This window comes from Falco naumanni, chromosome 6 (assembly GCF_017639655.2).
Source record: "Falco naumanni isolate bFalNau1 chromosome 6, bFalNau1.pat, whole genome shotgun sequence".
In the NCBI taxonomy this organism is placed as follows: domain Eukaryota; kingdom Metazoa; phylum Chordata; class Aves; order Falconiformes; family Falconidae; genus Falco; species Falco naumanni.
This window is the reverse complement of record NC_054059.1, coordinates 47,556,742-47,582,139: the sequence shown is the minus strand read 5'-3', so window position 1 is coordinate 47,582,139 and position 25,398 is coordinate 47,556,742. Positions and strand designations below refer to the sequence as shown.

The window sequence follows — 25,398 nt, the reverse complement described above, 5'->3', positions numbered from 1 at the left end:
TATCCCCATAAGGCTTAGAGCCCAACCCAAAGCCAAACCCTATCTTTCTCCCCAAACTAGCTTTTGACAAAATTCTGCTCAGCTGACTTGCCCTTCCTGATATGTACAGAAAAAAATTTACAGATTACCAGGTTGTTACAGCTTGTTACCATGCCACAGCACTGTAATGGTGAATGGGAGAGGAAGAGATCAGAGAGAAGTATTTGTCTACCTGCTGCAGTATAAACCAGTGCCCTGAATATGCCATGCAGTACTTTTTCCAGTTTTAGACTATTCCACCCTATTTTCTTTATCTATTTTTTATCTACAGTGATCCAGTCACAGAATTTGAATCTGTAGCTAGAGGGAAATGAGTTTTTTTGGAAGCCATTTTTTCAAAGGTATTTGCGTGTGCTGGTAATTTGATGTATGACTTTTTGTGAAAGCTGTCACACAGGTATCCCACATGCTCCAGCACTGATGGATCAGCATACTGGCATGATGACACAAATACAGCCTTTCACTATCGGCAGCCCGTTTGACTCTGCATTTTAAAGCCTGACAATTAAAAGCTCTGGTTCTCCATTAGCATCTCACATACCCTCTGCCTGTGCTAGAACAGACTTAGAGGTATGATGAGTCAGTCAAACACCAAGAATCCAAAATTTTGCAAGGTTCACAGAGTGAGTAATGGGGTGGGTCTGCATCACATAGTGACATGCTTTAGGATTGTACGCAAGAGAAGTACTCCTGCTTCCATATGAGCTCACAGTAAAGGATATAGATTTTCCAAAATACTTCTGCTTGAGAAGCAGAGAGCTGTTGTGACAACTGCTCAGCCTGTGGTGAATGGAAAGCCCAACGAGGTCAATGAGGTTTCTTCTGCAAGATGGAAAGCTCATCACTATGATCTCCTGTCTGGACTTTAACTCTGGTCACCACGTGTCACTGCTGTAGTTACTCAGATGTCTGGTGTGAAACGCAGTTGTGTCCTCTGACAAAAAGTTGACCTCCATTTTAACCAAGGTGAAGAACAGCCTGGAGAAATCTCACAAATGCGTTATTGCAATGGCATTCCCTCTGACCTGCTATCTGGCAGTCCTGGTCACTGCAAAGAAGTTAAAGTTCATGGAAACAGAAATGTCCCCTGAGCACCGGGGGTGGCAGTCCAGTCCAATAGCGAGACATGCTGTGGGCATCGTCAGCTCCTGCTCCAGGTCCGCAGCGTGGCAAATGGTGCATTTTTAAACCAGAAAGAGGACAGAGTACTGTCACAGCAGCTGCTTGCAGATGTCAGACACCAGACTGCTTTCAGGAAAAAAATGAACCCCCTGTCTGCCAGAAAGCCTGTAGGCTGATAGCTCAGGTTTGCACATAAGGCTTCTCAATATCAAACACTATTGGTCTTTCCAGCAGAAATGGTGCAGCAGTAAGAGGTTACCTTCATCTCAGACAGGCTTTGCTGAACCAACCACAAATTCTCCCCTCTTTCCTCAACATATGCTTCTGCCTTTTTTTGTCCATTTATTTCAAACAGTACAGTAGGTAGGGGCAGTTTAAGCAAAATGAAAACCACCAGTCAAGATGTCAAATAAAGCCAGAGCACGGACACATGATTAAATTTGCTTTCCTAAAAGAAAGCCATTTGCAACAAAATAAACAAGAAACAAAAATCTGCTGGAACTTTTTACCAGGAATAAACAGATATTAGCATGGAGTAAACCTATCCCTATTCAATGTCTGCAGTGTGCCAGGGCCTGCATCCAGACCACAGCTCCACAGCTGGCTCCCAAAGGACTAAGGGATTAAGAGCTCCTCAAAAATGCAACACTGCCTGCACTGTTTCTAAATCAACACGTCTTCCCCTTCAATTAGGTTCAGCAGTTTGACATTGCCGTCACAGAGCTTGGTCCCAGCAGGATCTGCAGCCACCGTCAGCCCTCCCATGCCAGCCACAGGAGTCGGTGGCATTGCAAGGCACAGCACCAGGTGGCTGCCAGCAGCAGCCAAGGTAATGTTGCAATCTCAATGAGTGCCGTATGGCACGAACGTCACCTCTCACAAGGAAACAGAATAATCCCAAATTGCTGTTTGATAATTGCACTGCCTTGTAGGTGAAAAACACTACAATACACCTGGCATTTGTAACACTGCCTAGCAGCCAATTTATGACTGATGCAGTTGCAACACCACTGTACAGATCTGTACTGTTTCTGGGAAAGGAAGGGCAATGTTCTAGTGCTACTCCATGAAGCAACAATCATAACAGCATGACGAATAAAACGTGAAAGGAACAGGTTTTTTGCAATGTTACCAAGGAGACTTTAGTGCTTAGACAGTGCTGTGGGCTGACACAGAGGTCTGTGTTCATAACACATGTATTTTCAGAAGAGGATGGACTCAATGTCTTGCTTTGCTACGTGCATTTGGCATTCGTTCTTGTTCAAAGGCAGACGGATCCACAGGCAGAAGTTTTTAACGGACTCAGGTAATAGGGGCTGGCAAATCCTCCCACTAACGGGTTAATGCTGACCACATAAAGGGGTTATCATCGGCTGAGAAGGGACTTTTTCATGTCATGGGCACAGTACTGCAGACTTGACAGCGAGTAGTCGTTCCTTTCTTCCAGGTCTAAAGCTAGTGGTGGGATCACTGGCAATGCTTTCTTACTGTCCTGGGGCAGACTGGTTAAAAGTTTTTGTTTTTTTCTTTTTCTGTTATATCAGTTCTCTCTTAGGTGCAGAATTAGGTACTAGAGTCACTGTCTGGTATCACTACTGGAACTGCTTTAAATTCAGCGCAGGACGGGGGTGACACTATATTTGACCTGAGAGGGAGTCAGAAGGTATTTTTGGTGCTCCTGGCTCCTTCATGCTGTGATGACTGTGCTCAGTATTAACAGCAGAAGGATGAGACAAAGATAATGTTACCTATGTCAACTGAGATGGGCTTGGACCCAGAGCACAGAATCCATTTCTGGTCCATTCTGCCCGCATACCTCATTACAGTGCAGTGCCAAAGCAATGTGATGGGATGGTGCCCATGCAAAACACAGCCAAAAGCAGGAAAGGAAAGGAAATGAGTCAAAAGAATAACATCAGAGAGTTGAAAAATATATCTGTGTAAAAGAAGTCTTAAATGGTAGTGCTAAATACTGATTCAAAGAACAAGAAAATTTAATAGCGATGCATTTCAGACTGCTAGAAGTTGTAGATTAAAATATTCACAAAGTTTCACTGAGTTTAACATGAGCAATTCTTAGCGCAAATTCTCACCATGGGAATCCACAGTTAGGGTGGATAGAAATTATTTAATACTAATTTTCATGGTTGCATTAATTAAAAATGCAACAAAATATTTTATGTGATTAAAAACTTCAGTTACAGATCTATCTAAAATTGTTTTTAAAAGTTCACCTTTTTTTCTGAAGAATTTTTTATTACTTTTCATCCATTAGGAAGCAAAACCAGTAGGAATATAGATAATATGCTAACTGGGGGGGGGGGGGGGGGGGGGGAACCCCCACAACCCCAACCTTCCTCAAGAAACATATTTCACTTTTTTCTTGTAAACTGTGGTTAAAGAGAATGACAACTGTAAGGACTTTTCTCTACATTTTTTTTCTTGCTATTGCAAGCCCAGTTTGTCATTAGAAAACTCCTGGTAATTAAAAAGTTTCAAGAAGTTTTGTCATGAGCACCCTTTTCAAAGGGAGGGTAGAGCCAATACCAGAGGGTTTGGGCCCTCAGTCCCACAACACACCGCGGTGCTGAATAGCCAGAGAACACAACTCTTAATAAAGAGATGCATCGCCTGCAGCATTCATGCAGGTTACTTAGTAACTACCTGTGAATAATGAAGGTATCCAGAGAGAATAAAGGTCACTTCGCACATGCTGTTAACAAAAGGAGGCTGAAATTTCTCATGAAGATATTTGGGAGTGACAGGTTAGAGAAGGGAAGCTCCCAGCAAGCAACAAAATTTGTATTTATTAGAAGGAGCACAGACTTTGCAAATGAACCAAAATAAAATACAATGAGACGGTTAATGGTACATGAGTGGAATGTTTAAACAAAGACTTAATGTAGGGCCTTTTAAAATGCAGTCCTAAAACATGCAGGGCATTAAGGAATTTTTTAGATCTATAAAACAGTAGCTGATTATGTATAGATGAAAGTTAATGAACTGGTATATTCCAAGTGTCTTTTCTAGATACGGCTTTGTAACTGCCATTAGCATCCACAGACACGTAAATACACAAACACATTAGTCATACATAAAATCACAGTGTGCATTTTGTTAAGTATCCAAAGGCTGAAGTGACTCATGTGGTCAAAATTTCTTTTCCCTTGTGAATAAGACTGACTGCTTGACAAATCTCCATTGAAAAAGAAGGATGGCACCTTTTGAGTAATCTTTTACAGCTTCTAACGGCTTTAGAATCACTTGCAAATTAGTCACACTGATTTTAAAACTGCATTTTCAAAACTATATGGAAAACTACATCAAATGTTAGAAAGCACTTATCAGTGACAGAAAGTCCAGCTCAGCATTGTCTGGCCCACATGTAGCCAATTTGTGCCACTAACCATGAGCACCCAACGTTACCTAATAGGAATGGCCACGTTTTGCAATCACATTGCAGAACATTAATGAATCAGATCTCAAAGGCTAGAATTAAAACTGTCCTTGTTCTTCTGCAAGGAGCTTGCTTTACCCTACATATTCCTTTCAAAACCTCCCTTTGGTCTCCAGGTTGGGAATGAGTCATGTCACGACTCCAGAGGAATTAAACAAATTGACGCATTCCACGGTGTTTCTACTGACAGTGGTTTTGCCATCTTCTGCATATGTTGTAACTCCAAGCATCGACAATTATCAGAGGATTTGTATTTGGCTTTTGTAATTCCTAAATCTCATTTCTTTTTTTTTTTTTTATTACACAGACACACACACACACACACCCCCAGCTTCTCAGGCTGTTTTTAATTAAAATCAGACCCAGGAAAATATTGAATATTATGAAAAAATTCACTATCCGCATACTGTGTAAGAGCTGCAGAATGTGGCAGCCTTCAAGTGTGTCACTGTGTTTTAAAAAAGGCCTCCCTGTGTGCATACGTCATGTTCTTTGAGGAGTTTTGTTTTTTCTATGTAAACATGGCCTGTTAATGACGCATGTAACCCTTTCCTTCTGTCTGGAAGGTGGCTGCAGGCACCTTCTGGCAACACTTTGAGAAAGCCCATGTGGGGCTCGGCAAAGCACAGCTGTGCTGGGGTCACTGGCTTCCAACCAGTAGTGAGACTGCAAACGTAGGTGTGACCTGTGTAAAGGAAACCTAAGGGTGCTCCTGCATTGCCAGTCTGAGATCTGGGGGGCTCAAGGGGTGTCACCCGTGTGAGGAGAACTTGCTCTGTGGCTGTACTCAATCTTCCTGGGCCTGCGGGAGACTGCTGATACCTTTCCACGTCTGGAAAAGCGTTGAGCCTGCCTTTATGCCTATCTTCCTGCAGCCATCTTTCCACTATAACACGCACTAAAAGCCACAGAGCTGGCCTGGCAGGCACAGGGGCTCTGTTTTCGTGATAATTTTTTACGCTGGGCATAATACACGTGTATACTGAAAGCCATCTTGGACAAGAGCTGTGGAAAGCAACCAAAGGGTTCACACTCCTGAGTCCCCCTTGAAGTTGACCCACAGAACCACAAATAAAGGGGACTGAGAAAATCTGTTTCTGGAGAGAGAGGAAGATCAGTTTAAATTCAACATGCTTTATATGTAGGGATCAGGTATAGAGATGGAAGAGCAGGAGCATGGCAGAAGATGACAGTACAAGGGGCTGGGAAGAGCGGGAGCAGTGTGTTGAAGAGAGCAGAGAGGAACAGAAGATGGGGCAGGGTCTTGGCCTTGCTAAGGCACAAAGGAGACCGCTGTATTTCTCACTCCCCAGCCTGTCCCTGGCTGCCTGGTGTGGAAAGTGAGTGCTACAGCTGCCGAGGAATGTAAAGCAAAGCAGGGAGAGCCACTGATTAAATGGAAGAAAAGACAAATCTATCCAAACAAATGAGTATTACTACCCTGGCTGCCACCTCTGCTCCAATTAGGCATTTCTGCTAGCTGTTTAACCTAGCCTTAGCTGCTTTGGCTTCAGCAACTTGATGTTTCTGGGTCTTTCGGGTTTAATGCCAAAGGTAGAGGCTTTCTATCTATCCAGGACAAGAGACACCGCACCTGATGGAGGAGGTCTCAGTATTTCCTTCTATTCTGGCTGTGTGACAACAGATCTCCTTGTCTGCTTTTCTGTGTCTCTCTCATCTTCTGCTACAATCAAATTGGATGGTCTGTTACTTCAATCCATTTTTGGATTGAATCTTGCCTGAAAACACAGACAGTTGCTAACAGGTATGCCAGGGACCTACATTCCTCAGTCTCTGCCTGACTGCAGCACTTTCTTTCACTGCTCACATTACAGCCTGCCCAGTCTGAATATTCACACTGACTTCTACCTCTCCAAGCACGGAGGTCCTCAGACTCTGTGAAGATGAGATGCGGTTTCTCTTTTGGGCAAGTTGCTTTTCCCTTTTCCAGTGCGAACAGCTGTGTACAGTAACTCCCCTCCCGGTTCCCCACTTCCACCTCTTCACACAGACAGCCAGGAGACAATAAAAGTTCTCTACACACTGCCATAGCCCTTCCTTCAGGGAACGTCTTTGCTCATTCTCAAGTGCTCCATAAGCGTTTATGTGTTCTGCACCCACTGAGCAATTTTGTGGCATCTCAGAGAGGTGATGGGTGAAGGACTTGGCTTCACACCCCTTCTCAGTCTTCCTTTACAAACCGCCTCAAAGGTCATTTCAACTCTTTTTTGGCCAGCTGCATTTCATTTTCTTGCCATATGAAGATCTGGTCAGAGTAGCCTCTTCTGTCAAGCTACATCTGCACAGCATGATGCCCAGTCAGTTCTGTCCATGCTGCTCAGAGGCAACAGAAATGGTAGCAGCCGTGTTCACGCACAGCTCTGCTGGGGCTAAGCCATCCTGCTGGAAAGCACCTTTGCTGCTCTGCTCATACCAGTGAGCTCCCAGAAGAGGTTTGACTGCTGAAGTAGCGACAGAGCTTGAAGCCAGCTGACATGGCTCCGCGGTATGGCTATGGAGAGCTAGTTTACCTGCTTTTCGGCTTCGCTTCTGCATCGAGCCGCTCCTCGATGACCAGCCACACCGGCTGGTTCAAGTAGCAAGTGCTGCGAATGCCCCAGTGCCCAGGCATCAAAACTAATCTCTTAGTTAGCTGCTAAGCCCCAGCCCCAGCGCACAGACACGGGAAGGTGTTTGCTTTCCGCCGGGCACCCTGCAGATGGGCTCAGCCGCAGCTGAATCCCGAGGAATGCAGAAAATTTCTGCAATAAAACTGATAACGGTCATTGCAGGAGGATATGTCATTTCCCATGGAAGTAATGATAGAACGGGCTGTAAAATATAGGGCCAGGCTCAAAATGACATTTTTTTCTATTTGTTTATGCAGCATTTGTTTCCCTCCCTGTTGCTGCATGAAAGGCCCCTCAAACAGCAGGGGCAAGGGGCGACACGAGTGGAGCATGAAAGCAGCAAACCTGTGTCCATCCCAGTGCAAAAATGGCTAGGACACCCACCCCCCACCCCCATTCCCCCCGATTGTATTGTTTTCTTTTAGTTGAAACAGCTTCGAGTGGGAAAGCACGGCTCTGCGAGGGCGGACAGAAATGACCGACGACAACCGCTTCAGCCCGCTTCAGCCCCGGGCACCCGCGGGCACCCGCGCTCCCCGCGGTGAGCGGCGGCGCCGGCGGCGGGCTGGGCAATGTCGCCCCCCCGTGGTGACGGCGGGCAAAGCGGCCGCCGGTGGCCGCAGCCTGTCCCGGCCCCGGTGCGCCGCCGGTCCCCGCCGCGCGCGGGCCACCCGCGGCTGCGGCCGGAGGAGGCGGGGGCCCCGCCGGTGTTGGGGGGGAATGACCCGCTGGTGAGTGGCGCTGAACCCCCTCGGGCGCTCTGCAAACACGGGAAAGTGAGCCAGGAAAAAGCAGAGGGAAAGCAAACAAGCCTGAAGTCACTTTGATTCTGAAAGGATGAAAAGATTTAACAGCGGACGGGAAAAAAACGCGCTCGATTTGCATCGGCCAGAAGGAAAATGTACTTGGGCAAACAGCCCTTGCTTTTGAGTAAGAGCCCTTTTGAGAGGTGTTTTTATTCAAGTCTCCCAAGGAATGCAATCAGTTACTCTGTCTTGTCTAAACTTCGACTGAACATATAATTTCATTTAGCTAGTAATCGGCTCCCTTCGCCTTCATGCGGAGACCCAGGAACGCTGCCAAAGATCCCTCCCATCTGGAGGCTGCAGTGGCAACAACCCAGCTCCGGGGTCCTGCCTCAGCCCTTTCACCCTTGGCCAGCCCACCAGGACCTGCTGTGGGCCAGCGGGGGCGACCTGCCACCCCAGCCCATGGGCCATGGTGGAAAGGGTGGCAAGTGCTGCAGCTGGGAGAAGCAGATCCCCTCCCCCACCCCGCCCCTGACCGGGGTGGGCACCCAGCTGCCTTGGAAAGACCTGGTGGATACGAGTGCTGCACTTAAACCCACCGAAGTGGCAGTCCTCATCCCTAAGGACATAAAGCTGCCGTTGAAAAGCGTACTCAACGTGTGTGTGATACTTGAAAAGATGTGCTGAAGTAAATATGAAATGGGTCCTAACAAGCTGGACTTCTTAAGAAGACGGATGAAAACAGTCAGGGTGACAGGAACTCTATGTGACTGGGCAGTCCTCACCCCTAAGAACTTGCAAAGAGTCTGTATCTTTTATATAGACTAACAACCTGAAAAGCCTAAGACTGAAGTTAAGTGCATCTGTATTTGGAAGTTGTATGACTCACAGTTCCCAGCTGCAGCAGGTCAGCGGCTGTCTACATAAGAACGTTTTGCTGTGCTGCTGGAGCTCTGACCTCAGATGTTCCTCCTTGATTTACCCTGGAACATGGCTGTTGTTTTGCTAGGAGCGTGCATCAAAAGATCCAAGGTGGCCACACACAGTGGCTCTGCTGTGGCTAATCACCCTGAAAGGATGTACACAGCTTTGCCACAAGCAGTGACCAACATTTCCAGGAGCAGCGACGCTCGTTATGGTTTTAATGAAGCAACACTGGTCATTGACTTCAACTTCATTGCATGACCATGACTCAGAGCATGGTTTTACCTTTCCTGTGCACAAAAAGAAACACAGCAAGGATGGGAGGAAGGACCTACAGGGGACCAAGCCAAGTGAACACGTCAGTGACTTTGAAGTTGCCTTTCCGAACCTGAATGGCAGCAGTTACCCTTTGAAGTTCTACCGCTGCTGAAGAGGCTTCATCTTTCAACTGGTCTTCATGTATTTCTATTATTTTTCGTTGTTCTTGACTAAAGACCAGGAATCTTAAATGCAAGAGAGCTCTTGTTTGTCTTGAAACCTAGTGTGCCCCTGGAACTGCTGGAAACTGAAGATAGTGACTGAATTTTCCTTTTATGTTTTCGAAAGATTAAAAATATAATTATTCCAGAAAAATGCATTGTGCCATTCTGTATTTCCATGCTTACTTCTTGTTTCTTTTGGGTTTGGTTGTTGCTAGCCTTGAATATTTAGGACTAACTGATTCCAATCGACTTAAGCAGGGAAAGAACCTGTTACCTTGCTGGACAGACTCAAATGACACAGATATCTTCATCATCCAGGACACTCTTTTCTGCCTTTAATTTCGACCTCTACACTGGCTCACAGCAAGTTCAGTTACACAGGGATGTTATTGTGATCTAGACAAGGGCTGCCACACGTGGCAAAGAACCACAGTTTTCTGCATAGCAAAAACGCAGTGCACTGCTCTGCACTGATATATATTTACCGCCCTGAACCAAGCTTTGGTCCCACAGAAGTTGGTGGAAGTTTTGCCATGGACTTAAAGAGGCAATCGAATTACAGGAATTCAGTCTAATTCTTAGTGCAAATATCTCCTATGAAACAGTGTAGGCACATGTGCTGTACTATTATGAGAAGAGATAATGTAGTGATTAAGTACAATAAGGGCAGGACCTAGAAAGCAATTCATCACAGAACTAATTTGCTATGCATAAGTTCTATTGATTGCCTCTGCCATGGCACATGATGCTTTCCAATACTGCTTTGATTCATCACTTAATATATGTTGTTTAGTGCTCCTGGAGCTCCTGAATTTATGCCTATGAATAAAGAAGGGGGGAAAAAAGTCTGTCTCTGGGTTGGAAGATCTTAAAAACAAACACAGAAAAGAATGACAACACAAAAAATATAGCCTTGTCATTGACTATATTTTCTAAACTGTGACGTTTGGGAAATCTAATGTTCTGGCCTGGAGATTGGATGGGATGGGATGGACTGCCCTTGATGAATCACTGCTCCCTGCAGAAGTTGATTGTAAAGCTGCCTGAGAAGTGGAGCTGGAATAGGAATGAATATCCTTCTCTTTGGAGATTACCTTAACAGCTAAGTAAATTCCACGCTCTTCTTACTGTAACAGTACTTGAAATCACTTATGTGAAGTTAAGGTGCAATACTGAGTAAAGAAATGATGAAAATTTCAAAGCAATGCTAACAAGTCTTTCTTTTACTCTGTCGCTGCAGTAAACACAGGGAGGCTGTGAGAATGCCCATGGAAAAAGCACTGGCTGATGTACAGAATGTACACTCTAAAATTAAAGGAAGGAAAAAAAAAAAAAAGATTTATTTCCCTTGAATGCCTTCCAGATATAGATGACAATAGTTGTTCATACTCTGCAGGGATGGTTTTACTTGTGCTAGAGTTCCTGCTTCCCCTGCTGCGCAAAGGAGCTCTTTCAGCAAACATAAATGAAAAGTCCCATCTCTGCCAGCTTGTGGCTTGTCTTCCTCAGACAGTCTATTCCTCCAAGCCTGCAAGTGCTTCAGTTCCTACCCAAGCTAAAGAAAGCCAAGGTGCTTAGCACTTCACATTGGCCATGGAGCAACAAGCACGATTTTGGGCAGGGCAGGACTTTCATCAGAGGAACATCAGGACAGCACTAACCAGTTGCTTAATGTCACAGCACTCTCCAAACTAGACGGCTGCAACAAGGTCTTTTACCATCACATACCAACATATTCTTCTTGCCAGTCCCTCTGCTGCCTTCTCCTAGTCTCTCCTCTTCCAGAACGTGGTCTCTCCCTGCTTCTTCCTCAGCTGCTCTCTCTCCATTGGCTCTCAACCACCTAAAAGAACAGCCACAGCTGCACCTCATCTACATCAGCCAACCGGCCACCCCTGCATCCAGCCCACAGTTGCATATTATCAATGCTAATTAACCCAGTTTCATTCCTCTACAGCTTAATATACCCACTGGGGTTGGGGGGAGGGTGTGGGTGGCGTGGCATGGCATGGCATGGCATCAGACAGGGTCTCCTGGCTGGAAACCATGACTCGAGCTTTGCTGGACTCACTTTTACGTCCTGACTTTTATTTTGCAGTTCTTTTGTTGACAAACAATAATAATAAAACCAAATTGAACCAAGCAGCAGATCCTTGTCTGGGCCTCATGAAGGTTATTGATTAGAAATCCATCTGATAAAAGCTGCTGTAAATAAGGCAGTTGGGAGGAGAATTCCTGAAACTGTCCAAATCTGTTATCGCACAGGGCACTTCAGTGTCACAGCAAAAGCAAGACTAACAGAAATGTTTTACAGCACTTTTGTGCTAAGAATCTGATCTGGATCTCACATATATTTTTGGCTATGTGCACAAACAAGTAAACACTCTTCTGGTTTTGGCTAGCTTCTGGAATTTTACTAAAGGCAATAGTTTCAAATATTTAGTTTCTAATTTTCCAGTTTAACTGTATTTAATAGGAAGCTTTGTGCCTGAAGAAGAGTCAGGGGCTTTATTTTGTTCAGTCTGAACTTACATATTTGGGATTTTAAGGAAAACACTATTGTTTGTCTGACTACCACAGGTACAACTGAAATGGCTCTTTTTCTGACATCCACTGATTGTTAGAGCTCTGCACTTCCAGCTTCCCATAGAGACAGAGCACGAGCTCCCTAGTGCATGCACACGACGTGAATCCTGGAGGGCGGTAGCTGTGAAAGGTGTCTGGGGTTAGGTGACAGTGTGTGGGGTCATTCTGATCACCAGGTCTGAGGTCTTCCTGATCCCCCACAGAGCACATGTCAGCAACAGTCCCCATGCCTGCACTGGGACATGGCCACTGTTTGAATGGTTAGGAAGCTTGACTGAAGTATTCCCACTGTGAATCCACCACACACTCCTTGGGAACTCAGTACAATAATCAATTATTGCTTTAAAAACGTCAGCATATTGCAAATACATCTAGCTTCAGCTGAGTTCCCATTCATTGCCAGCTATAACAACAATGACTGTGCTGTCCCCAGGAGTAACGACGAGCCAGGAGAAGCTTTCTGTCTCCTGCCGAAGCTCAGCTGCCATGAACTGTGCTGTGCGGGGCCACAGGTGGGCAGCGCCTTCTGGCCCGCAGGTGCTCCGGCTGCAGCTCCCGGTAGGAAGGTCAGGCAGGGCACGGCTCCGCAGCCAGCACTCGGAACATTTAATTCAGCTGTTTAGGTTAATCCTGAATCTACATGTTTCCCTGTAAGCTGGAAGGTGGCAACGTTTTTTTACAGTTCTTTTCCTTTAAAGTTGATCAAACTGTTTTCTGCTTATTCTCAGCAGTAGTAACAAAAAAGGTAGAAAGTCTTTTGAAGCTGTGCTGGCAAAAGGGAGACTTGGTGGAAAGCAGAACTGGTGTGAACAGCACATTCTCCATTTTCAGTGCTGCTTTGCAATTTTCTGACTTTGCCAGTTCATTACTTAAGTTTGTTTGTGAGAGAGTGGCTCTTTTAACCTAAGTAATCACATGGGAAATTCTTGGTATCTACGGGGTTTTCTCAGTCAGGTTCGCTATTGGCCTTTACGAGCGCTGTTAATTCTGCCCATCGCTTCAACTTCCAGATCTGCCTGGGGTTTAAGAAAACTGACAACATCTGGGAAATAAATTCATAACTGATGGTGAGTATTTAATGAACCCTGCACCTCGTACCCAACACCCAGAGCTGCTGCACATCACCACCTATGGAGGGCCTTGTGCAGAGCCCAGTGACACACCACAGAAACTTTCCTTCTTTCTAACGTATGTAGCCAGGAGCATGCTCTCTCCCACTGACCTCATCAGCAAGACTAACTTCAAAACCAGACATGACCTCAAGAGCATCATTTACCATTAGGAGGGAAAGGTGCCAGCCAAGCCAGAGAAGAAGACAGCCTTGAAACTGGCCAAGAACTGACCCAACCCAAAGTATGAAGATGACCCTTCACAGCAGTTCCCGGGAGGTAGGTAGGGTTATCATATGCAGTAATACAAATTAACTGTTTCTTGGAAGATGGAGAGGGGTCAGGTCAGATACAGGGCTCTTGGAGAAGCTGAGGTGAAGTGAAGCTGCTGACAGAGGAGCTCTCCTTGCATAGAGGGCAAACACAACAGGGAGTGAGAAAAATCACACTAATAACTTTTTAAGATGTTGGCTTCCTTACAAGGTTATAATTAGCTTTGTTCATTGTTGACTGCAGTGCAGCAACTTCTTGTGAAATATCAGTGAAGTCACCTAACTCTCTGGTGACTTGGCTTACCCACTTATATGTTAGAATAAAATGTATGCTACCTGGAAACTTCTGTGAGACTCCCTTATTTAGTATTTGACAAGTATTTTAGGATTTCTAGATGAAGGTTGCAACAGAGAATTTAAAAAGTAAGTCAGATAATTGCTTATGAAATGTCATTGTGGTCATAGTTTCTCAAAAACTTGGGCTTTTTTGAGTAACAACTAACAAATAAATGTCGATTTGATAGCTGACTGTTGGGGTTTCCCTTGTATGAATAGGATGAATCAACAGCAGCATGTACACACACACGCAGTTCAAACCCAAGGGATTGTAACTGTAAGCAGTCTAAGGTGGGCTGATATTTGTAAAAGCCTGTGCTATCGCAGCAATGCAGACTGGCAGCAGGAACGTAACTGCAGTTGCAGGTAAGATTTCATGCGGTCAGCTGTAGCAGAGACATGCTTATACTTTGTCACCAAAATCCCTGCTGTGACCTGAAAAGTCAACTGGTTCTTAGATGTCTAATACCCAAACAACTCTGGACAAAAGACCTGTCTCTAAACCTACGATTTATTTCAGGTCTGGGCCCTGAACAGATGTTCTTATTCTTGGAATGGATTATTGTCTGCTAAGGAAATGACTTAAGACCATCTTATTTCAACATGAACTGCATACATATTACATTCAGTCAGCAAAACCAACACTCTTGCCTGCTAAGCCACACAGTCCATATCAAGTATTTGTTCTAATTGTGCAAATACTGAATTGCTCCAAGTCATCAAAGTCAGCTAACACTGTTTGTAAAGCCAGCACAGCCCTGATTCAGATGTTTCAAGTTGCCAGAAAATAATGACTTTTGAAACTTTCCTTTGAAGCTGACTGAAGAGACGGGTGCACTGCAGGTCTCTCCATATTCATGTCCCTTCACAAAGAAGGGCTTGTCCAAACGGGGAGGCTTCTTAAAGGGGGATTCATCCAAAGAACAAAAAGCTCCAACCTCTGCCCTTACCAGAGTGCGGAGAGGTTTGCCTATTTTGTTGTGATTTGTTTTTTAATCGCTCCTTCAACAGATGGGCAACAGCCACACATCTCATCAGAAAAGTTCACCCAACAGGACACTCAAGCTTCCAGCAGCCTCTGGTTCTGCACAGACAAAAAGCGGTTTCTCCAGAACAGGCCCTGCTCTCGGGGCAATTTGTTTTGACATTCAAATTCAAACGGTCCCATGGTCAAGCTCAAGCATTTACAGTTCTGGTGGGTCCAGCTGGCCACGTCCTGAGCTTACACCTCATTAATAGCTAAAGCTCTGCTAGCACAGGGGCTTACAGTGCCCTGGTACTGCTACGGCACATGGCTTTCACTCCTGTGAAAGGTAGAGGGACCTGAAGGCATGGTTCCTCCATCAGCGTAAGCACACCTAAAACTAAACTGCTGATAAAGAAGTGTTTGCTCCCACCCTCTCCCTGGCGTCAGAGCTGGCACGAGAGCTGAACTCTTACACTGGGACATCTTCAACCAGACCAGGAAGCCTGACAGGTGTGCAGCCATTCGAGGGAGGTCACAGGCAGCTGTGAGCTGGGCAGAAGGGGAGGACAGGGCTGCCCCTTGTGAGCCCGAGCACAGCCATAGATTATTTTCAACTGATTGGGGCACTGCACTGAGACACTCTTGTCCGACCCTATTCATGCTTAAACACACTGGTATGGACTTCACAGCGGTGACCGCTTTGCTGTCCATGTGCTGCTACGTAAGATGCAGAACAGTGACATTCAGCTAAGAGGTTTCAAAGGTCGGGCATGCTCTGCTGACACGAGCTCAGATGTTTGCTGTAAGCTAGCATCAGTGGGACAAAGCCCTGCCTACAGTGCAGCACGGGCAGCCTTGTCAGGACCACGTTAGTTTTTGAAATGCAAAGTGCAATCTTTGCTCACACATACTTAATTGCTACATGTGGAACATTTTTATAGTTTAAAATTTTGCCTTCCAAGAAGAAAGTAAGGAGGAAGGAGAAAAGTTTTAGACTTTTAAAAGCCATTTAGTGGCTTTTAAACTCTGATGTACATGTGTTCAGCACAATATATCACACACATAGCAAATCAAAGCCAGATTAGACTCAGCTTTTCTGCAGCTTTTTCCTCCAATACCTTTCCAGGATTACTAATTAATAGAGACCAGATGTCAAATACTTCAGTATAGCCTTAAATCTGGAATGCAAAGAACCCAATCTCCTTATTGCCCTGGAGCATCGTGTGCAAATTGAATTTAAGAATGACTATTGATTTGTTAACATTTTGTGTCCCTCTGCCCTTTAACCTGTTGTAAATAATGATACAAAGGAGAACAAGGTCCAACCATACAAATACCTTCCTCTCTTAACATTTTTTTGCCAAATCGTCTTCTAAACAGTGATCAGCAATAAGCAGGATTCCAATCAAAGACTTGCAGATAGACATAAAAATAGATAAAGTGATGAGAAACAAAATTTTTAATTTTGATCTTTATTATACAGGCCCAAAGCTGAGGTCACCATGCAGTTACACTGTAATGGGGATGACCTTGCTGAAAGGATCTCACTAAACAAATGTAAAGGGACCACAGACTACAACATTCCAAATAACTGGCACTTTAATTTTTTAAAGAGTAAAAATAAATAAAGGAATGGCAAGTATGTCCTTTTCACATATGGTGGGGCATATACATATTCCTTCTGTTCTATAGCTATTCAAGAGACAAAATTAGCAAATACTGCCTGAAAACACAGACCTTTCATGTGAGGGCTCAGCTAACTTAGCTGTTTCTCTCCCCCTGCCTATTACATCAAACACACATTTGGATAGGTGCATATGCCAAAAAAGAAACTCGATGTATTTTTTTGTATTTCATTTCTACTTCCTGCCCTTTCCTCCTCCTTTCAGGACACTTAACAGGAAGTAACTGGAGACATCTACTCAAGTAACAGTCGTGGTTTTTTTCCCTTCTAGTTTTTCATGATATTCCAATAATTTAAAGATTCATCACAAATCTAAAAAGGTTCAGGTGTCTCACAAGGAGTTCATTATTTCTGGAATACAGATAGCCACAGTGAAGAGCTGCACATAGACTGCACACATAGTGTTATTTAAAAGTGGTTATCTTTAAAAAAGCAAAACATTTCTTAAAATTTGTAGATCAAAACAAAGCATGTCTTATTCCCTATAGGATTTTCTTGCAATCTGTTCTTCAATTATTTGCACTAGGAGATGCTACAAATGGTATTAGTTACAATACACAGTCCACTGTCATCTTCTGGTCCAGCAGAAGAACCTGTCTCTCCGATGGACGCAAAATTGTTCATCTGAGCAGATCATCCTCAACAGCACAAATATGGTCTAGAAACTCATAGAGTTCATGGTTTTAATTTATAAAATTAAACCTGCCCCAGACAGGTAATACTGGTATGTAAGTTTGCCATCCCTGGGTTCTGTCAGAAACGGGGTACTGAGGTGCTCAGAGCCGTCTCAGTCTGCAGCGCTGGGATCCTTCTGGCACTTCAGACCCAAGATGCGATGTGATGCACGCTAGAACATGGGCACACTTCTCACTTAACTCTGCAGAGCCCGGGACATGGTAAGCTGCCAGAACCTCCTTCATCTTGCCTGTTGATAAAAGGAACAATAACTAGTCATCACTGGTTGCTGGAGTGTAATTTTTAGCCCTATAAATGAGACTTTTTTTTTTTTTTTTTTTTTTACCAGGCAATAGCAAGTGTTCCATAAATAACAGATTTGGGATAAAGTTTACAGTCTCTGTTAGCCACAGGATGCTTATGAGGGAGAAAGGTACCTTATACTGCATGGTTCCTAAAATATTATCCAGGGTTAAATATACCATTATTTTAAAAATATTATTAATTTTCCCTTTTAGTGTCCAGTAGCTTAGTACTTTAAAATCTTCATTAAAATATTATGTCTGTAAATAATATTTTTTTATAGCAGATGTGCTGGCTGGAAGTGCTGTATTGTCTCTCACACACTGTACGCAAGATATACTGTAAACAATTTAGAGGATTAATAAACAATTAATGAGTAAGAATCCAACAGATTAATAAATGGCTTATGTAAGTTTGGGGTAGAATTACCTCTAATACATATTGGTCATGTCCATTATGTATTGATAACAGTTATTAATCGTAACAACTGCAAATCCTTCATAAATGACTCATTGACTAGGCTTCACAGAACCAAGGGTCAGAAAAGACCACTACATTATCTACTCTGATTTCCTGCCAATTCAAATTTTTCCAGGTAATCCTCTGTGAAGTCCAGGGACTTTGGTTCTCAGAAAATCAAACTCATAGATCGAGAAGTGGAAAGACTAAGAATACTCCTCCAATATATATTGAGAGGAAAGACTAAGAATACACCTCCAACATATATTTGCTGCAGACCAGGTAGAAGCAGAGGGAAAGGTACCTCTGGAGGGTGATTCACCCGCTTCTTAGGTAATCTCTAAAAGGTGTCCATCTTTTTTCCATGGACTGTAAGCAGACTAAAGACCAAACTTTCTTATGGCTAGAATTGAGTGCTTTGTGTCCTACCACAGGTATCTGACTACGTTCACCTATTTATTTCACAAAGACCACTCAGAAAGCCATCAGATCCTAGCAGCTTTCAATCAATACTGACACAGGCAAAATCTGAAAAAATGTAATTGCTTCAATCTAATGTAAATACAGAAGTCATGCAATAAATTCCAGAACTAATATTGGTTTTTTGCTATATACCCTGAAATTTTGTGGAGATATCCAAAGTACTTTTTGCATGTATAATTATTATCCTTATCACATAGAGAAAAATCACTGAAGGAATAGAGCTAGCAAGTAATTTGAGAGATCTCTTCACCCATTCCTGACCTACACCATGCCTGCTGATGTTTGTCTAACCTATTTTTAAACATCTGCAAGGCTGAAGACTCCACTACTTCCCGCTAAACAAGCCAGTTCAGGGCTCCACTCTTCCTTGCCACTTACATTTTTTTTCCTGATGCTTACACTAAATCATCCTTGTTGAGATGTAAGCCTATTATTGCTTTCCAGTGCCGACAGCATACAAGGCAGCTAAACCCCTTCCTCTAGAAAGCCACCCGTTGCTATACGAAGGCTGCCATCATGCCTTCCTCTCCTCCTCTCACCTCTAGACTAAACAACCCCTCAACCTTCCCTTGAAGGCCCATGTGTTTTAGATCTCTGAGCCCACTTTGCTCTCTTGTTGGATTCCTCTTGAGCTGCGTGCCTGCAAGTAGATAAAGCTCTTCCACCGAGGCCTTATCAGTACTGAGTAGAGCAAAATAATTACATTTTGTACCTTATTGCTCCCGTTCCTATAGCCCACAATAGCACTGGCCTTGTTTGCAGTAGCGCAACATCACCGGTGCATGTTCTGCTTGGGATCATTATGACACCAGGTCTTTTCTGCAGAACTACTGCTTGGCTAGTTGTTTCCCATCTGTATTTATGTGCAGCTGATTATGTCAAGCTAGATCTACAGTTCTGCATTTGCTCTAACTTAACTGCTGGAAAGCTGTTATTTTTTAGGCTACTCCACTACTTTATCAAGGTCATTTTCAATTGCCTTGCTTCCAATATGCTTGTTCTGTGCCATGAATTTATTAAGTGTACTTTCTAACCTTTCATCCAAGCTGTCAGTGAGAACACTGAACAGTACCAGAACAAGGGAAAACACTTGCAGGACTGCACTTAATGGTGTATCATTGAAAACTAGTCTCTGCATATGTTTTCCAAAGCATTTATGCACTCATATAATAATAATTTAATCTAGCCCAGTTTCCCTAGCACACATGAGAATAATAACAACTGAAATATTTTGCCATACTGCCTTGTTCAAATAAAACAGATAATACTAGTAAATATCTTTTAAAATGAAGTGTTGTATACACTTTGAAAATGAAAGCATTATGGAGAAAAGATTTCAAGTGAGAATACAGTCTTGCTGACAACTGATTTCATATCCATATTGCTACTTCTATGAAGTATGTGCTCTACTGGAATATTGTTCAATTTAGGCTTAATGGAAGTCTTTCATAGCCTCTTAAAATTGAGTTTGTTCAGTGGAAATCTCCACTGAGAAAGCAACGAAGATATACCACTACTTTGGAAATAAATCAGTTGCACAGCTTCACAAAACTCCAAGCTGCAAAATTAATTTACTGTTTATCTTGCATAAGTTCTTGATCAGAAGTATAATGAATGAGAACTGCTAACACCAACAGGACTGATCATACTGAGCCTTTCAAAGAAAGGATTACCATTTACATTAACCTTCATGGAGACACAAGCCAATTCCACAAATACAGGAGGCACAGATCACTCTTCTTACCTGATTTGGGTTATTTGGAAGACCTTTTCTACTTCTCACTCTACGATATATTCTGTTTATGCTATCTGAGCTACTCATAAAAGTGAAAAAACTAATTTCCTGAGGTGGAGACAGAGGCCCCTGCCCAGTGATATACAATATTGTATTTTCAGTTCTGGGCTGCAAGAATTGGAGTCCAGCAGAAGCTGAAACACAAACTAGCCAGTAAATACGACACAAAGACCACCTTCAATTAACAAGAAATTTGATCTGTTTTGATATTTAGGGATATATCCCATTGGATTTCCAGAGAAAAGAAGACAGAGACTGACTTTCCTCTGAAAAAATGTGGTTACAGAGAGACAAAAGCAAAAAGAGTACACACAAATACTTCTGACTTTCTCCAGTGGAAAAGAAGGAAATAGGAGAAGGAAGGATGGGTGAGGCAGCCAGAGCCAGGACCACTCGTGACGCACAGCCTGCTCTCTGACTGCCGAGGCAGGGAAGGATTCCCACAAAAAACTCACTTGTTACGGGAAGTCAAAAGTCCCGAGTCTGAGATAAACCAGATGTCTGCACCTCTCTGAGAACAGCTCTAGGGATTTTAAATTATAAAGATTTAAGAGACTTCACCAAGAATTTCAGACATCCATATACCAAAACTACCTTCGCCTTTTTGTCAGAGTCAGGGCCAGGATTTCCAGCCTTTCCTTTTGCCAACAGTGAAAGGGAAAGACAGTCAAACTGCTCAGAAACACAGCGGAGAGAAAACCCAGGCAGCAGCTTGCTCAGGAGCAGAAGAGCTGATACCCTGTTGACATGGAAAGGTGTACATGTCACCATGACTTCTCTCTTTGAAGATCCTCATCGTTCTCGTTGTGATCCAGAAGCTAAATCTGCTCAGCTTGTCTACTTTGCAGGCAAGGAAAGGTGAGCTGCTGAGGGGTGAACTCTGCTTTCTGTGCACTGGCATCACGACACAGTCATCTCCTGGCAGAGAAAGGGGGACAAGGGGGGCTGCACTACCCTGCTTGGTGGTTGAACCGTCCTGTCTCTGTGTGGATGTGCAGACCTTGCCTATGACACGGGAATGGGCTGCACGTGCTTTGAAGAGCCCTGAGCTCCAACACGCGGATAAGAGACTGTTCCATTCCTCCAACACCACTGAAAGCTGCGTATGAGGTCGTCTCACTGTTTCCCAACCCAGAAACATGGACCTCGTGATATCCCTCTGGGGAAAAGGAAGGAAGAGGAATGGCATTGGCCTGTTGGCACCGGCTGGGTCCTGCCACCACAGTAGGACGTGTGTCGCAGGCCCATGGGTAGGCCAGGCTGCACGCAGCCACAGCCCGCGGCGCGTCAGGCAGAGCCGGGCACATGGTGCCAGAGGTGTGCCACATCTGCGGGTGAAACAAAGTGGATGGGTTGATACTACTGCCACCTGAAACCATCTCGGCTGGAAATGCAGACAATTCCTCTGCAGTAAATCTACAGTGGTCCAAACCCCTTGTATAATACTGCTGCATGCTTTTGGAACATCCAGTGCATTTTTTCCTGAGTGACTGCTGCTTTTCTGCAGCGGCTTAAGTTGCACACTAAGACACAGTTCCAATGTGCACAAAATCTCTCCTTACACCTCAAACATTGAGTAGGGGAGCGACTCCAGTCACGTGGAACAGGATGGGGGGGGGCCCACTCACCCCACCTGGGGTGGGTACCCAAGGATGGGGCTCAGTTATCTATGCTTAGGTGTCTAGTGCCTTTTCAGCTGCCCTAAATGTTTCCTGCCTCATCAGCATAGGAACGAACCATCACATCTTTAACGGCACTAGACATTACTGTTCAGGCAAGCAAACCCACGATAAATGTCACATCCCCAGCCAGAGTTATCTGAAGCCAGTCAATGATGGGAGGAGAATTTGTCCCATGCTCACCTGTTAGTCTGTCTAACACAGGTGGCAGAAGCAGCCTTGAGAGGGGTGTGGGTGTCCCCCGTGACTGCATAGCACTTGCTCTGTACTATAGAGACAAAACAGTCTAAATGTTTTGCAATGGTAAAGTGAAGTGAGATGAGTCACAAACATTTTTTTAAGAGCAGAAATAGGAATCTGCATATAAAACATGTTAGTGTGTTGACTGACAGAGGGAAAATTAGTAACACTCAGTGTCATTAAGACTGAAGTTACCGAATAGATTAATAGCAAATGCAAAACTTTTCCTGATGTTAGCAAGCTGCATAAAACCTACTCAATTCAACTGACTTTGAATTTCAGTGAAAGTTTATGGGTAGAAAGTATACTACTAATAACAAAATACTTCGACCTTTTCCTTGAAGTCAAATATCTTAGCCTTTACCATAAGGAATTGCTGATTATATGTATACACTTGAATTAGATGATGAAGCCCCTATCCCTGATGTTAGGGAAGACTCTGTCAAGGGAATCATGATATTTGGAGCATCATGTGATGTTATATATTTTGGTGTTGTATCTAAAGAAAATCATGAGCGTGTTTTATATGACCCAGTCTTAGAGTTGTTTTTTTTTTTTAAATGAGTAGTGATGTTTTCAGTATCTGAATTGCTGTATTATTTCTGTACTTGTACAGAAAAAGATTCTTACAGTGATTTTTTTAAAAACAAATTAACAGGCAAACATTAGCAGAAGTGTTAGAATATATCTAAGAGTCTAGATATCATAAAGATATCAGGGATATAAGGATTAAGGGAAGCTACAATGTGCTAATTTCAAATTACACTTAATTTACAATGGATAACAAAATCTCTAAACTTTTACAGAATTTATTTAGAAATATATTTTAAAACTAACAAGGAACAAGGATCTGCCAGTTTAACAATCACATGGAACAGTTTAAAATACGAGAAAATCTTAGACTAGACAGAAATAGTAGTATATACTACTCTTTAAAACAATTTACAATCATTAGAAAAAGTCCCATATAACATGATTTAAAATTCTGTTGAACTTTAAAAGCTTTTCTGCATTGAATATGGTGGTGTATGCGATACCAGTTAGAAATGAACAGTCCAGGGGCACACTGCATTCTGTAGTTAAGACCCTATTAGGGTACCAAGCAATAATCCAGTTGCCGGTTCTCTAAATACAAGCTGGGACTCAGCAACATTTTATGGGAGTGGGTGAATTCTGCACTGGAGGGGGAATTTCACAGCCTTGCAACTGTTTCCCTGGTGTGTGACTGAAAATGCATGTACAGCACTGCGCAAGCCAACAACTGTAGCCACCTCTGACCTCTTCACTTTCTTCCCCTCCTTTCAGGTAATCTATGCCTGTTTTTTTTTCATTCCATACATATCTTCCTTCAGCAAGAATTCTGGAATCCAAACTATATCCTAATTGCAGCTGTGCAAACTCCAGCCAAACTCAGTCCTTGGCTTTATTTTGTTCCAGTGTTGTCAACACTGGAGTTTCTCGTGAACTCCATGATGTGATGTTTTTCTGTAAAGCTTCTCTTTCTGAAGAGCGCTGCTCATGTGATAAATTGAGTTTTCATCTTTTTATTTTTGCAGGCTAATAGATGCAACGAAAATGTGCAAAATGTGATTTTAGGTGCTGATAGGCTCAGAAGAGCCTGAGAAAACCAGAAAGTAAAATAAAAGGGATTTCTAGAGAAGAACTTCAGAAATTTTAAGGTTTCAAAATTTTAAAGCCAGACTTACGATTTTTGAAGCCACAATTTTTGAATGTTTGACATTTGTAAGACAAGAAACATCCAAATCTGCTGTCTTCCAGCATTGCAGGGTGAAGCAGTTATCCTGCTCTGCCTTGCCATGAGGGAGACAAAGATTTATGTTCATTTTGGGGTATGTCTGCGCAGTTACGTGACTGAATCTTGACCACCAGCCAACTCTTGACATACTTGCTAGAACACTTCATCTACATTCAAGCCAAACAGTGCTCGTCAGGGCGGCTACAGTATGGTAGAGGGTGTGAGCTGGAAACTGCAAACAACACTTCTAGGTGTTAATGAAGAGCAGCCTTAATCTCTCTTCGGCAGGGCTTGACTGCGGGAATGCTTCTGGTTTACTTCAAGGCAAAGGCATATCCATGGACACAGCAGGGGCAGTTCAAGGGAAACCTTTTGCGCTGTGCTGATGTGGTGAGGATGGGCTCACAGAGTTGGATGGTACCAAGAACCAGTATGCATGCCTAGAGCATCCCACCCCACTGCCATACATCCCATGGGAGAGCTTGGGAGCCGGCAGCACAACTGATCCTGTGCTATGTCAGCCTTGCAGGGTAAGCCTTAAACAAACCTGGACCTCTTTGCCTTGCAGGAGCCAGGGCAGCCTATGGGTGGCTGTGACTGACTTAGGGAGTTGTTTTCTGCCAGCATCCAGATGAATATCATTTGTCCCAAACTACTGCTTTCCCCCTGCAGGAGTCAGTGGGGAGGGGGAGTGCCCACTGCTAACTCCCCTCTTGCTTCACAGGCACTTCAGGTGCTGCTGCCTCCCAGTTGTAGGCCTGGTGTGTTCCCATAACTGGTTGCATGGGGACAAAGTAAATAAAAAGTCATTGCACAATCACTGAGTATCAGCTGGAATCAGCTAACAAGTTGTGTGCCAGCAGTACAGAGCAGGTGCCTGTACTGTCTCAGAGCAGTAACTGATAGCTGGGCTACCAACAACACGGAGGAAGCAAGCTGAAACCCAAATCAGCATCCCTACCCTGAAATAGACTTACACTTAGGAAACTCTTATACCTTTCTGAGTGTTTGTCAGGACTGTATCATGCCAATGACTTGCAGAGATCCCGAGACAACCAACAAACCCAGATTTTTCTTCCGTCTTACAGCTGAAGGCTCTTCTTGCTTTTTTACTACTGTGTCTCACCTATGAGCATCTGGTTCCCAAAGGCAGTCTCAGAAACATACAAAACTGTCCATAGTCCTTTGCTATGTAGATTAGGAGAGGTACAAACCAGGGGAACAGAAAACAAAAAGGTCTCAGCATGCAGACTCCTATTCCTCTCCATTAATTGGCCAAGCTCTATCCTAAACATTGGTTGGTTTTCTTTTAACAGTTTTTTGCTTACTGTTCCAGAAATTCATTGCTCTGATGACTAGAATCTTTTCTTCTAATTTGCAGCTTACATTTATTCATGACCTACTTATATCCCTAAGGTTTGTGTCTACAACATGCAGATTTTCTGGTTTTTTAGGTATGCACTACTTCAAGGCCTTTAGAGAGGCTGTGATCACAGTCTCTTTCCTAGGTTTCCTTTTACTAGGTTAAGTCAACATCTGTTAGCATCCTTTTGCCTCTTGGTTTTCCTATTCTTTCCCTAGTTTGCCTCTGAGTCTCTTCCAGTTTGATTTAATCTTTCTTGAACATGGGTGATGAGACTTACATACTTTA

The 25,398-nt window shown here is 43.6% G+C and overlaps 1 protein-coding gene and 1 long non-coding RNA gene across 3 annotated transcripts in view; one reads left to right on the top strand and one right to left on the bottom strand.

Annotated features, from left to right (window-relative positions):
* The window catches only part of SCAF8 (SR-related CTD associated factor 8), a 167,033-nt gene that overhangs the window by 51,974 nt on the left and 89,661 nt on the right, over positions 1 to 25,398 (bottom strand). Inside the window, exon 21 of one of the 2 annotated variants that reach the window (XM_040597455.1) lies at positions 16,129 to 17,282. The exons of the other annotated variant lie outside the window; for it this stretch is intronic. The gene's annotated coding sequence lies outside the window, so the exon portion shown is untranslated. Of the gene's footprint in view, positions 1 to 16,128; positions 17,283 to 25,398 lie in introns of those variants that run through there. 2 annotated transcript variants of the gene reach the window in all.
* Positions 2,310 to 13,613, top strand: LOC121089825. Its single transcript, XR_005828372.1, has 3 exons — positions 2,310 to 2,467; positions 13,000 to 13,056; positions 13,186 to 13,613. It is a non-coding gene; the product is annotated as an uncharacterized LOC121089825 (long non-coding RNA).